The 12,257-nt window shown below is 43.2% G+C and overlaps 1 protein-coding gene across 1 annotated transcript in view; it reads left to right on the plus strand.

Moving 5' to 3' along the window:
- Window positions 1-12,257, plus strand: part of TBCCD1 (TBCC domain containing 1) — a 61,946-nt gene that overhangs the window by 9,220 nt on the left and 40,469 nt on the right. The gene's annotated exons all lie outside the window — the stretch shown is intronic.

Raw genomic sequence — 12,257 nt, forward strand, 5'->3', positions numbered from 1 at the left:
GTGTAGTCCCAGAGCCTCAGCCTCCTCCTAGGCTGTGTTGCTGTGTGTCTGGGGATTGGTGAGACAGGGCACCACCTGCAGGAGGAGTGGGGAGCCTTCTGGGGCAGAACCCACCTCCTTGAAATAGAGCCAGGATCGACAGGCCTGCCTGGTACTGAAGCCTCCTGTCTGTCACTCAGATTTGTCTCCTGGCCTGGCCCTGCTTTGAACTCATTCTCTGAGATCTGTAAGAGAAAGAACTGAAAAGGGGCTGTCCCCAGAGGACTTCAGGAAGTTCAAGCATTTCTGTTTTGATGCGTGTTTACAGTCTATAGCACAGAAGAGCAAAGAGACCTTCTCCCACGGTCTGCACAGAGCTCCACATGGCCCTGGGTGCTCTGTGGCCTCAGCTGGGGCAGGAGAGGACAATGTCCATCAGTTGGAGTGGTGCCCAGGACAAGGACCAGCAGTTCCTGGGAGCAGACAGCAGTGTCCAGGGCAGGCAGTGGTGCCCAGGACAAGGGTCAGTGGTGCCCAGGGGCAGGCAGTGCACTCTGCAGAAGAGAGGTATGCTCTCATTGTCCCCATGTCATTTGATTGCTGTTAGAAAGTCAATTCCACTCACTGCAAATAGCTAATATACAGCATATCTTGAGAAGTGAACAGAGAATGTAACATTTAACCAAAAGAAATTTGGAAGCATTGTGTTTAAGAAGGAATAGGAAGATAAACAAATGTCCTACTGTATAGCACAGAGAACTATATTCAATATCTTGTAATAGCCTATAATGAAAAAGAATATGAAAAGGAAGATGCATATATGTATAACGGAATCACTGTGCTGTACACCAGAAATTAACACAGCATTGTAAACTGATTACCCCTCAAGGAAAAAAAAAAAGGAATAGGAAACAGTTATGCAGGAAAGTGTAAAGCAACAGAGACCAGGTTGGACAGAGAGGGACGGGTGGCAGCATTATCTCTTTGTGAAAAATCGGAAACTAACAGTTCAAGGTTGATTTACTTTCTGATGTAATATAATGTAAGTCAACATTCAGTTTGTTATTCCTATGCCTCTGTCCAAGAGCTCAAAGATAAGTCCAGGGAAAAGTTATTGACCAGAGGACCTGGAGGCAGGGCAGGAGGGCACACAGTGGAGTGGATGAGGGCGGGGCTTCTGCTCTAATTCCACCACCAATGCCCTTCCTTTGATATGAATGATTAATGTTTCCTCAGTCTAACATGAAATGCTGTGTGAGTTCCACTGTGACAGGCCACCTGCTCTGCCTGCTACATCCCACCCCAGTCAGGTTACCCTGAGCCATAAGCAGGGTGGCTGTCCAACCCTGATTTTTGCAACTACTTCAATTGCTTAAAGGTAATTTGCTAAACATTTAAATAAGTATGATTTAAATTTCAATCCATTCTAACACTTTCCACTCGAATAAATCCGCAAACCAGGGAAAAGTCATCCTTCAGAGCACCTGTGCTGAGTCTGCAGCAGCCACAATGCACCTGGTGTCCCTGATGACACAGGGGCTGCTTTGCTGCGGCTCTTCTGCTCCCCCAGCTCTTTGTGCTGCAAAAGGCAATGGCAGGGTCTAGATCCGCAGCTCTGTGGTGTAGGTAGGAGAGGCACATGAGAAGATTTCCAAAGAAGAAGGTGTGCAAAGGAGGAGGGAGAAGATGATGGAGGCCACGCTCCAGGAATGGAGGAAACAGCTCAGTACTGGAGCTAGCAGCCGTTAGGAATGGTCATTCCATGAACCAGAACCATCTTCACAAACACGGGACCAGGGATGACCCAAGCTGTCTCCCTGTATACCCACCTCCATCCCCTACCCCCATAGATTGAAAAAACCCATAGGGTACTGTGCTGATAAGGAGTCTGAGCCCAGGGTCAGTGGGGAGGGTACGAGGGAACAAGCCTGCACCTCCACCAGCACAAGCTGCACCCCCTCAACCCCACCCCACCAGCAGAGGCTGGACCCTGGGCTTTAGTGGTTCTCCAGGGCCTCCAAAGTTCACGTACAGAGAGGCTGCTTAATCAATGTGTAATGAATCAATAGAGTATATTGTTTTCCTCTTATGTTTCCCTTTGAAGAAGCCTGCAATTGCTCCTAATTGTCTGAATACCAAATTAAGCCAGTAAAGTCTTCCTCAGTTGAACTCTCTCCCTCCCGTCTTGGTGTAAGTTTGCCCACTCCCTCTCTACACCAGAGACCTCAGGCTTTCCCCTGGAGGGAGGGAGTCCCCGGAGCCCCTGACTGAGTCCTGGGGGGAAGGGCCAGATTGATTCAATCAGTAGGGAGAGCTAAAGTGACTCTAGAATAAACTGGAAACCTGGCAAATAGTCAAGTTTCCTTACCTGACTCCTGTCAGCAGTGTCCCTGTCCCTTCCACAGTAGACAGCGCCCTCTCGTGGAAATAAATCTTCCGAACGATATTCCTTGGTCTGGACTTTCCCTCTGGAGGGTGTTTGCAGTCTGTGCCTGCAAGCTCGGGCTGTGACAGGGACTCTGAGACCAGCCAGCTGGCCAGTGCCCGGTGTCAGCAGTCAGCGTAGGCTGGAATTCTGAAGTGGAATAATGCCACCACTCAGAGAAACAACTAATGCATTTTACTATATGAAATGAAAACCCTTAATACATGTCTTAAGAAGATTCTTGGCTCAAGACTCACAAAACAAATAACCACACAGCAAACAAAAACAAAAACAGACAAACAGAAGTAAAAAGAGGGTAAAACAAACAGGCAGAAATGGGAGAATTTTGCCAATATACAATCAGAAAAATAATTGTAAAGCTATTTCTAGGGGACTCTAAGCCCAGAACCACGTAAGTAGCCTATATTCTTAGTATGCATGAGTAAGTTATTCATTAAAATAAATGGAAAACAGTGAAATGGAAGACAATTCAATGAAGTTTACACTTTAACCATACAGTCAGTACATTCAATAATTTCTACATCTTCAGTATAAAGGACAAGATACATATACAACTTTTGCCAAAGAAACCCATCTTCTCCCTGTCCCCCTATACACATGTCCAAAGGGGAATGTTTTTCCAATGCATGCCGCTGTGTGAGTCCGTCCAGGAAAGACCCACCAGGAACTGGCCAGTCACTGCCCACACTCTCCCTGTAACAACTGGGCCTGTGCCCTGCTCCTCTAGGTCTCCATGCACATTTCTCAGATTCCTCCTTCATGGAACATTCTCAGGACTCAGCCTAGCTCTACCCACTCCACAGTCCCTTAAGCCATCGTTCTGCACTTGGCCATGGCCGTTACACATGACATGAGCTTCAGGGGCTTTCATGCAAAGTGTTCCTTCAGTGCTGGATCTTAGGCTGACCAACCATCATGGCTTGACTGGGACTGAGGGGTTTCTGGAATACGGGACTTCCAGTGCTAAAACTGGAAACAAACAGGGATGAATTGGTCACCCTAGTGCTGGTGTGGGTCACACCAAGTACTGTGTGAGTCTCCACTTTCAGAGCACCAGCTGCAAAAGCCCCATCGAGGCTTCCTGCTGTCTTAGCACCCTGCCAGGTGGCACATTGCAGGTCAGCTCTGGAAGCACCTGTGTTTATTTCTTGTAAGGTTCTGAGGTTGGTTTGCCTTTCCCCCCTTTAAATTTTAGTACTGTTGATCTAAAACAAATAAACTGAAGATATTTCTCCTGCAAAGATGGGTTTATTCAAGATCAGCAGAGAATTGCAATTTGGGGTCTGCAACCAAGGTGAACCACCTGCATGTCTCCACATGGCAAGGGAAGGTGAACAATTTTACAGAGAGGAAAAGGAAGTTGGGAGGGCTGTAGTAACGGAGTCCATGATTTGTCATTGGCTGGGTCCCTACCAGGAAAGAAAAGTCTTTCTTCTTCCTGTTGGGCTCTGCTAACGCCACAGGTGAGAGCTCCCTCTTCTGGTCTCCCAACTCAATTTAGTTGAGGTTTCTGTTTATTAATTTTTACACTTTCCCCTTTTGATCAAGACCTTTCTCTGAAAGCATCGCTGAGTAAGAGTCAGATTTTCTAGTTTCAATGGCTTTTTGCCCTTCCCTCAGTGTCAGGAAGGACCTTTCCTGGGTGTGGTGTCTCGTGTTGAAAGGAAAGTGCACAGATTGGAAAGATATTAAGGTCACATTTGAGTAATGAAGAAGTAGGAGGGAGAACTCTCAGGCCCCTTTCTATTTAAAGTCCATATTTTATCAAGATCATAGACCATGGAGATCATCTGAAGTGTTACATCATCATCAAAGATTTGGTGGCAGACTTCCAACAGGCCTGGCCTGCGTATCTTGGGAAAGCCATCTCATCAGATGTTGTATGCTTCAGTTCCTGAAAATCTACTTTCGGGTCACCAGATGTGTGCAGGTCCAGTCAGAGTTCGGCACTTTCTTTAGGTGTGTCACGTGAATCCAAGAGCCTATTGCTTGGAGTTTGGCAGCACAAGAGTTGGTTAGCAGAACCTGATAGGGGCCTTTCCATGAGACTGAAGAGAATTCTTCTGGAGATGTCCTTTCCAATAGTCAAAATCTCTGGGTTGCAAGGTGTGATGCTTAGGGTCTTTGTCTCCAGGGGTACACTGTGAAAAGTGCTTTACCAAAGCATGGTTATTTTTAATAGAAGCAATTAAGCCTTTACAATATTGGGATAGCTCCCTTTTTATCAATTGTGGGCCAAAAGAAGCAGGAGCCAAGTGTGTTGGATGTCCTGTGACTCTCTCAAAGGGTGAGAGTTTATGAGTTCCAAAGGCGGTGGAGCTGAGATTTAGAAGGACCACAGCAATGCTTTTGGCCAAGGTAGTTGGAAGGCCTCTACAGATTTTGCCAATTCAATCTTAATGATGCCATTAGTGTGTTTGACAAAACCAGAGGACTGAGGGTGGTAAGCACAATGAAAGTGTTGTAAATGCAGCCAAATAGCATAGACTTATCAAAGCACCTGGCCAGTAAAATGTATTCCTTGATCACCATGAAATTCAAGAGGGGTCCCTCAGGTAGGGATAATCTTTTTCAAAAGGACTTTAGCCACAGAAAAGGCAAAAGCTTGTCTGGAAGGGAAGGCTTCAGTTCGGTATGAAAACACACAGCCCATGGCTAAAATGTATTAATCCATTAGATGGAGGAAGTTGAGTGAAATCCATTTGCCATAACTTGAGTTGTCCATCAGGCAGTTAAAAATATCTGGGAGCAGTGCAAACAGGCTTCCCTGCGTTGTACTTTGCAGAGGTGAGACAAGCAAGGTAGACACTTTTTTACAGCCTTGTTCATGTTTCCCCACCAATATTGATTCACAAAGGTTATAATTTTGTCAGGAGACAAATGATTTAATGCATATTCAGTGGTGAGGAGTGGGAATTTTAGAATCTCTGGTAGGACTGGGTTCTTAGAGCTTTCTTTTTTGATCAAACCAACAGTTGTTGACTTTCCAATCTGTTTGCCTTTTCTGAGCACGATTGTCAGGCCTCTTTAGCCAGTTTTTCTAAATTATCATTTGGGGAAATATCCGTTTGGCTGCTGTTGGTTCCTTTAAGGGCAGCACCCCTTGCAGAAGTCTCAGCGAGAGGAGTTTCCTTAATTTTCAGAGAGTCAAGCTTAGAATGCCCCAGGATCTTAACAATAGCTAAAACAGTGGGTAAAAGTATTGCATTCAATAATTCTTGAGCATAGGAGCCATTTAAAATTTTATTTCCACTGGAAGTAAAGAAGCCACATTGCTTCTACAACATTCCCAAATCATGAGCTAATCCAAAAGCATACCTAATATCAGTATAAATATTGGCAGTTTTGTCCTTGGCTAAAGTACAAGCCTGTGTAAGAGCGTAGAACTCAGCCTGTTGGGCCAAAGCTGCTGCAGGTAAGGATGCTGCTTCAGCACCATCAAAAGGAGTTGTAATGGCAAACCCAGCACACAATTTGCCATTGTCACCTTTTAAATAGGAAACGTCAGTGAATCATGAGAAGTCCAGGTTTCTCAGTGGAATTTCCTATAGATCATCACGAGGAGTCAGGACACGGCTCATCAGTGTTAAGCAGTTGTGAGGGACTTTGTCAGTGATGGAGGGGATAAGAATAGCCAAGTTACAGTTCTAACAATGTGAACTAGGGCTTTAACTAAAGACAAAACTGCTAATGTATATACTGGTAGTAGACACACACTCAGTGTTGCCCATGACTGTGGCACGCTTTAGGGACATAGAATATTTTTAACTTCCTCAGGGTAAAAGGTTAAAAACAGCTCCCATTTTCTAGGACTTTGGAATGCTATGCAGCTGCTCAAATTCTTGGTGTTAATCAAAATTCCTGGTCACTCAACAACGGACATAGAGGAAAGCAAAGGAAACCATTTGGCTGATGCCACTGTGAAATTGGCTGCCCTGAAAAGTCCCAAACTGTTGTCAGCACGACGTTGCCTGCTTACAGAATCAGAGTATGAACTGATTACTAAGATATTAGAAGCCTCACAATGCTCGTTCAGAAGGACTGAGCAAATTGGATTAGGCCAGGCTACACACATAAATTAAAAAGAAACCTCTGGGTAGGGCAAATGGCAGACCTGTCCTCCCTGACCATCTACAGAAGTGTATCCTAGAATATATGCATAACCCGACGCACTGAAGCATGGACGCAGTGATTCAGTGCGGAAAACAGTACTACTGGAAACATCTCAGGTGGCTCACCAAGTACAGCAAAGCCCGAGATCCGCTCTAAAGGTAACCCAGGGAAGCCTGCTCACACTTCCACGGGCCACTTTCTTTTACCCTCAGGACATTTTAAGTTATAGCAAGTAGACTTTATCCAGCTGCCACCATCTTAAGCCCATACATATGTGTTAGTAATGATCTGTATGTTCCCTCATTGGATGGAAAGCTTTCCTTGTCACAGAGCCACATCCATGGCAGTAAGTAAAGTTTTAATCGAAAGAAGTACTCCTACTTGGGGCATATCCTCTGAGCTTCAAAGCAATAGAGACTCCCATTTTATTGGTCAAATAATCCGATCTGTTTGTAAAATTTGACCCACCTTACAACACCTCAATTGCACTTATCACCCCCAATTATCAGATCTGGTGGAACACATAGTGGAATAAAAAGAAAAAAAACAACCCAGCTAGTCAAATTTGTTGAGTTGCTCCAGCTACCCTGACCCAAGGCATTGCCTATGGTTTCCTCAACCTAAGGTCCATTCCTGGCTTTAAAGAGCGGTTATCTTTTTTCAAGATCATCACTGATAGATCCATGAGGCTTGATGAAGGAATGTACGAATTTGCCCTTATTGAAGGACACTTCTTGGTTCACTGTAAAGAACTCACCAGGGCCTTAAAAGCGAATTCACAGTTTGTGGAACAATCCTTTCACAGCACGTTCCCAGGAGATGAAGACCTACATCAACATAACCTTCAGCCTAATGACTATGCTTACTAGGAACGCCCTTCAACCTCAGTGGAAGGAACACTACCAGATATTGTTAAACTAATCCTCATGCAGCTAAACTCAAAAGCATTGGTCTGTCGATTCATGCTTCTCCTTTAAAGAAGGCCCCCTGCACTCATCTGGGCCTCGCCAGTTTCATGGTGATAGTAACTGGGACATCACCCTTATGATCATCAAGCTGCTCACCTTGCTTCCTGTGACCCTAGCTTCTCTTTTGTAGCAGTTGCTGAGCAGAATTAGGGGATGGTCCCAACTCCCACTAGTGTCAAAATTTCTTTACCAAACCTCAAAACATCAAAACATTCAACTCTTACAATTTGAGGACATAGTTTCTCACATGGCCCTGATGGTGTAAAGCTTTTATTCAACTGACTCTTTAGTTTGTTATAGTTAACTTGCCTGCAAAATTTAGTACAAGTTCCCTTGTAATTGTGTTGGGAGCCATCGATTCAAGTGACACCTTGACAGTGTTGCTGCCAAATCATGCCTCCCCATCCATGCTGTGGGTGAAACCGGTACAGCCCAACCCTCTCCATCCAGGTTAAGTCGCTTCCCCTACCCTTAGCACTGTGCAGTAATGTGGCCGGTTTCTCTCCAGGGGCATTTTGCACCCACAAGCATATAAGAGCTGTGAAAACTGTTACTTACACACACACACACACACACACACACACACACACACACACTAGGCACTTGGCATTTTAAAATCTCTTCTGAATGCTCATCACTAATAAAAGTGTTGAATAATCAGGACTGAGAACATAGCTGTGTTTGGTGTCAGCCGAGACTACCCCCCTTTCGGTTTGGCATTGATTTATTAATCAACAACATGTTCAACCATAATTAGTGAGTTACAAATCCAACTATATGCTTCTATTTTGTCCCCAAGGCTATAAAGAGATGGATCATCAAATGCCTTGCTGAAAACCTTGTCCATCAGTTTCCTGTTGTCCTAGGTTAGTGACTGTTAGAAGAGGCAGAGGCTTTAATTACCTGACTTAATCATCTAGTCTGGCTTCTCACAATGCTTTCCACAACTGGTATTGGTTCTCAGGAGCCATCTGTTACTTATTTTTATTTTTTTATTTTTTGGCAGAATTGTTCTCTAAATCAAAATCCAGCCCACGTGGAACCTACCTTCTCCACGCTAGGATTAAGTGAGGCTAACAGAGGCGGGCAGGCACAGTCAAGGTGCATTATTTATTTGAGTGTGCACTGAAATTTATTGTTATTGTTGTTTTACTTAAGAGCTTGATTTTTGGTGGCAATGACCAGAAAATGACCTTTTAAAAAAGTCCGAAGTCCCAGGGCTGACTCTGAAGCAGCACAGCACTATTTTCAGTGCCACCTGGGGACAAACATCATGCATTGCAGAGGGGAGGAAGTAGGGGGGAAAATCATAAACTTTGCAAACCTTAGTTAAGCAACATACAGATAATAACTCGCTCCTTTTTGCATATCTGTCCCCAATCCAGGAATTCCAGTTGTGACTTTCCAATTATCCCATGACCCTGTGAAATAGGTACTATCATTATCACCATTTTACAGATGGAGAAATTGAAGCACAGCTTGTAGGTGGTAGAACTGGAATTTTATTCTAAGCAGTTCGATTCTAGAGCATATACATTTTAACCACTATACTACATAAAACCTCCAATTTTGCATCTGTCAGAAAGAATGATGTTTGAAATGTAGAGAATGAACATTGGTAAGACGAAATGGAAGCCCAAGAGGGAAGTGCTGATTACAAGAAACATTTTAACACTTTGAAGGAAATTATGTTTTCTAGACTAGACAAAATCCCAGAGTACTGGAAGGAATATAGAGGCGGTTGCTAAACACATCTGTGGTTTTAAGACACAGAGAAGTAATGAGAGGCTGAAAGACTGGGGATGGGCAATTTTTCCAAAAGTTAAGAACATCTCAGTCAACTTAGGCATCATTTGTAAACACCTAGATGAGAAAGTGCTGGTCCCTAGGACCCAACATGGGCTCACTACGAATAAGTCATGTCAGATGCACCTCATTTCCTACAATAGGCTATTGTGTAAATGGATTTCAACAAGGCCTCACAGCGTAACCTTGTGGCCATGATAAGAAATATGGCTACATGCAAAATTATTTTCATGGCGGTCAATATGACTATGTGCTGATGTTTTGGTGAATAACAACATGGAGAGAGGCGTTCAGTGGCAAAATCCAAGAGTGAGCCTTCAGTTCTCTGGTCAGCACTTTTCTCCACTGGATAAAAATCTTGACGTCTCAGCCGGCACAGAGGACAGACAGCATCAGGTAGGGAGGCACAGACAGAGTATCGGATGGTTGAGATGGGATCCTGAAATATCTTAAAACAGTCTGGACCACTGGACTGAACTGGAAGAGAGGTCATTGAATAGGGATGACTAGGAGGCCCTTCATCCCAAAGTCCTAGTCAACTTCTCCCATGTTGAGAAGTAACCTGGCATCAGCAGCACCAATAAAATTATAACATGAACTACACACGTAGTTTTAAATTTTCTAGTAGACACATTTTAAGAAGTAAAAACAAAACTAAAACCACCTCAGGTGAATTTTAATAATCTGTTTTATTTATCATTTAAAAAATATAGTTTACCAAATATACCCAGAATACTATCATTTTGACATGTAATCAATATATAAAATGATTGAGATACTTTACATTCTTTTTTGTAGTAAGTCTTCAAAGTCCAGTGTGTATTTTACACTCATAGTTCCTCTCAGTTCACGCCAGCCGCATCTCAAGTGCTCAGAAGCCACGTATGGCTACCATATCGGACAGAGTTCTCACTGATGCTCAGCTGTGTCCACTCTGCCCTCTAATTATGTCATTCTCAGGCTGGCTGCATCAATAGAGTTACTATACCTAAAGTTATAACATTCAGAAGTATTGCTTTCATTTAGTGGAAGGAGAAAGGGTCTGGGCTCTTTGATGTATAAATCACTGTGGAAGCCGTACCAGTGTCCACTGCCTGTGACCGCAGCCTGTGACCTGTATTCAACCGTCAATCATGAGTACTGGAGCAATTTCAGTGACTAAAAGTCTAGAATGCTTAAAAAGTGAACACTCACCGAACTGTTTTTCCTTCTCTGCTTATCTCATGGAGTTCTTGGATATGCCTTTTGGTTCAGGATAGATGTTACTAGAGCTAATTGCAGCTTTTTTCAAAAGACAGAATAAAATCTTCCTTCCATTTCTAATAACAACCAATGCAACTTTTCAAATTGGTTTTAAGTTTCCATATCTTGTCCCCTTTCCTAAAAATAGTGATTTCTGAGCACTAACACCCATCTAGGATTCTGGAATCTGGCAACCTAACCAATAGTGAATGCAGCTGAGGACCAGAAATAGACATAAATAAATGTGTAGCCACAATATGTTAGAAATGCACAAAAGTTCATGTTAAAATGTATCACTCTTCGTTATTTCCATTTTGCAGGTGAGAAAACAGGTTCAGGGGGGTTAACTGGCTTGCCCAGTGTCACAGAATTGAGTCTGATCCCAGGCCAGTCACCCTTTCTGCTTCATTACATATCTCATCGGAATGACATTTTTCTCTGTAGGACTGAAGATCCCATTACCTAGTCTCCCACCATCACCACCTAGACTCCTTCCATACTGCTTATTGTCTCTAAGTGGCAATCATGAGTTCCTGGCAGTTGAGAGCACATTCTCTGTAGACTGCTTGGGTTTGAATGCCAGACCCACCACTTTTAAGCTGTGAGATGTAACTCAGTTTCCTCATCTATAAATTGAGGATAACAGTCCTCCCATATAAACCACCTAATCCATATAAAGCACGTGAACAGAAACATAGTAAGGATTCAGTAAGTATTTTTCACTCAGTAAAGAGAACAAGTTTCAGTTCTTCACATGAAAACTCTGTAACACATAGAATCTTCTGGCTTGAAAGGAACTTGCATATTGACTATTACAACTTCTCAAGCCCATTCCTGGACAGATGGACATCTTTAGTCTACTTGGTAAGGAGCGTGTTGCCTTAGGGACCACCGCTCCATTTCGGGGCAGCACTAACTTCTGGGGGGGCCATTGTATCCTAGTGCAAAAGGCTTGGGCTTTGGAGCTTGGTTTTAGGATCTTCCCATCACCTCCAGCACCCCACCCTGTTGTTACAGTTTATCACAGAAAGATCTGTGGAACTTTGGTACAAGTCTTTCCACATTATACTGTGCTTCAGAGAAAGGACTTAAAGTGAACTGAAGCTTACAGAGAGGCAATGGTGAAAAAAATATACTTTTTTTTAACTTGTTAATTCATGGCAGTCTGGGCCATGGATAAATAGCAGTTACAAAGCCCCTTTAACATTCTCATTTGTAGCAAAAGCATTCTCTCTAAGGGGAGTTTCTAGATTAGTATGTGACTGACTCTTGAAAAATCTTGGAAAATGGGGTATTAGCAAGTGCAAATAATGATCAAGAGCTCTCCTGGGCTAAGATATAGACGGGAAATGTTGATAATTATTTCTAAGAAATTTTTAACTACAGCGACTCACTATATAATGAATATTAAACGTACAAAAAGTCCACGAAACTCACATATGTATTTACGTGGTACATTTGATTTCCAAGATAGCTTTTCAACATTTTAAATAAGCCTCTTAGTTTTGTCCTCTTCCTTCACAAGGGAACACACAGTTGGATTACTCAAGCCCAAATAGTGTCCTATCAAGGTTACAAGGTGTGCTGATTTTCACCTTGTTCTTAACTGTTTTAAATGGATAAAATTTCCCTTTTCCACTCATTTTTGTAAAATAGGGCAAAATACTGTGAAAAGGCAGTAGTAGCACTGGCTGTTGTATGGC

This window comes from Camelus bactrianus, chromosome 1, assembly GCF_048773025.1.
Source record: "Camelus bactrianus isolate YW-2024 breed Bactrian camel chromosome 1, ASM4877302v1, whole genome shotgun sequence".
Classification (NCBI taxonomy): Eukaryota; Metazoa; Chordata; class Mammalia; order Artiodactyla; family Camelidae; genus Camelus; species Camelus bactrianus.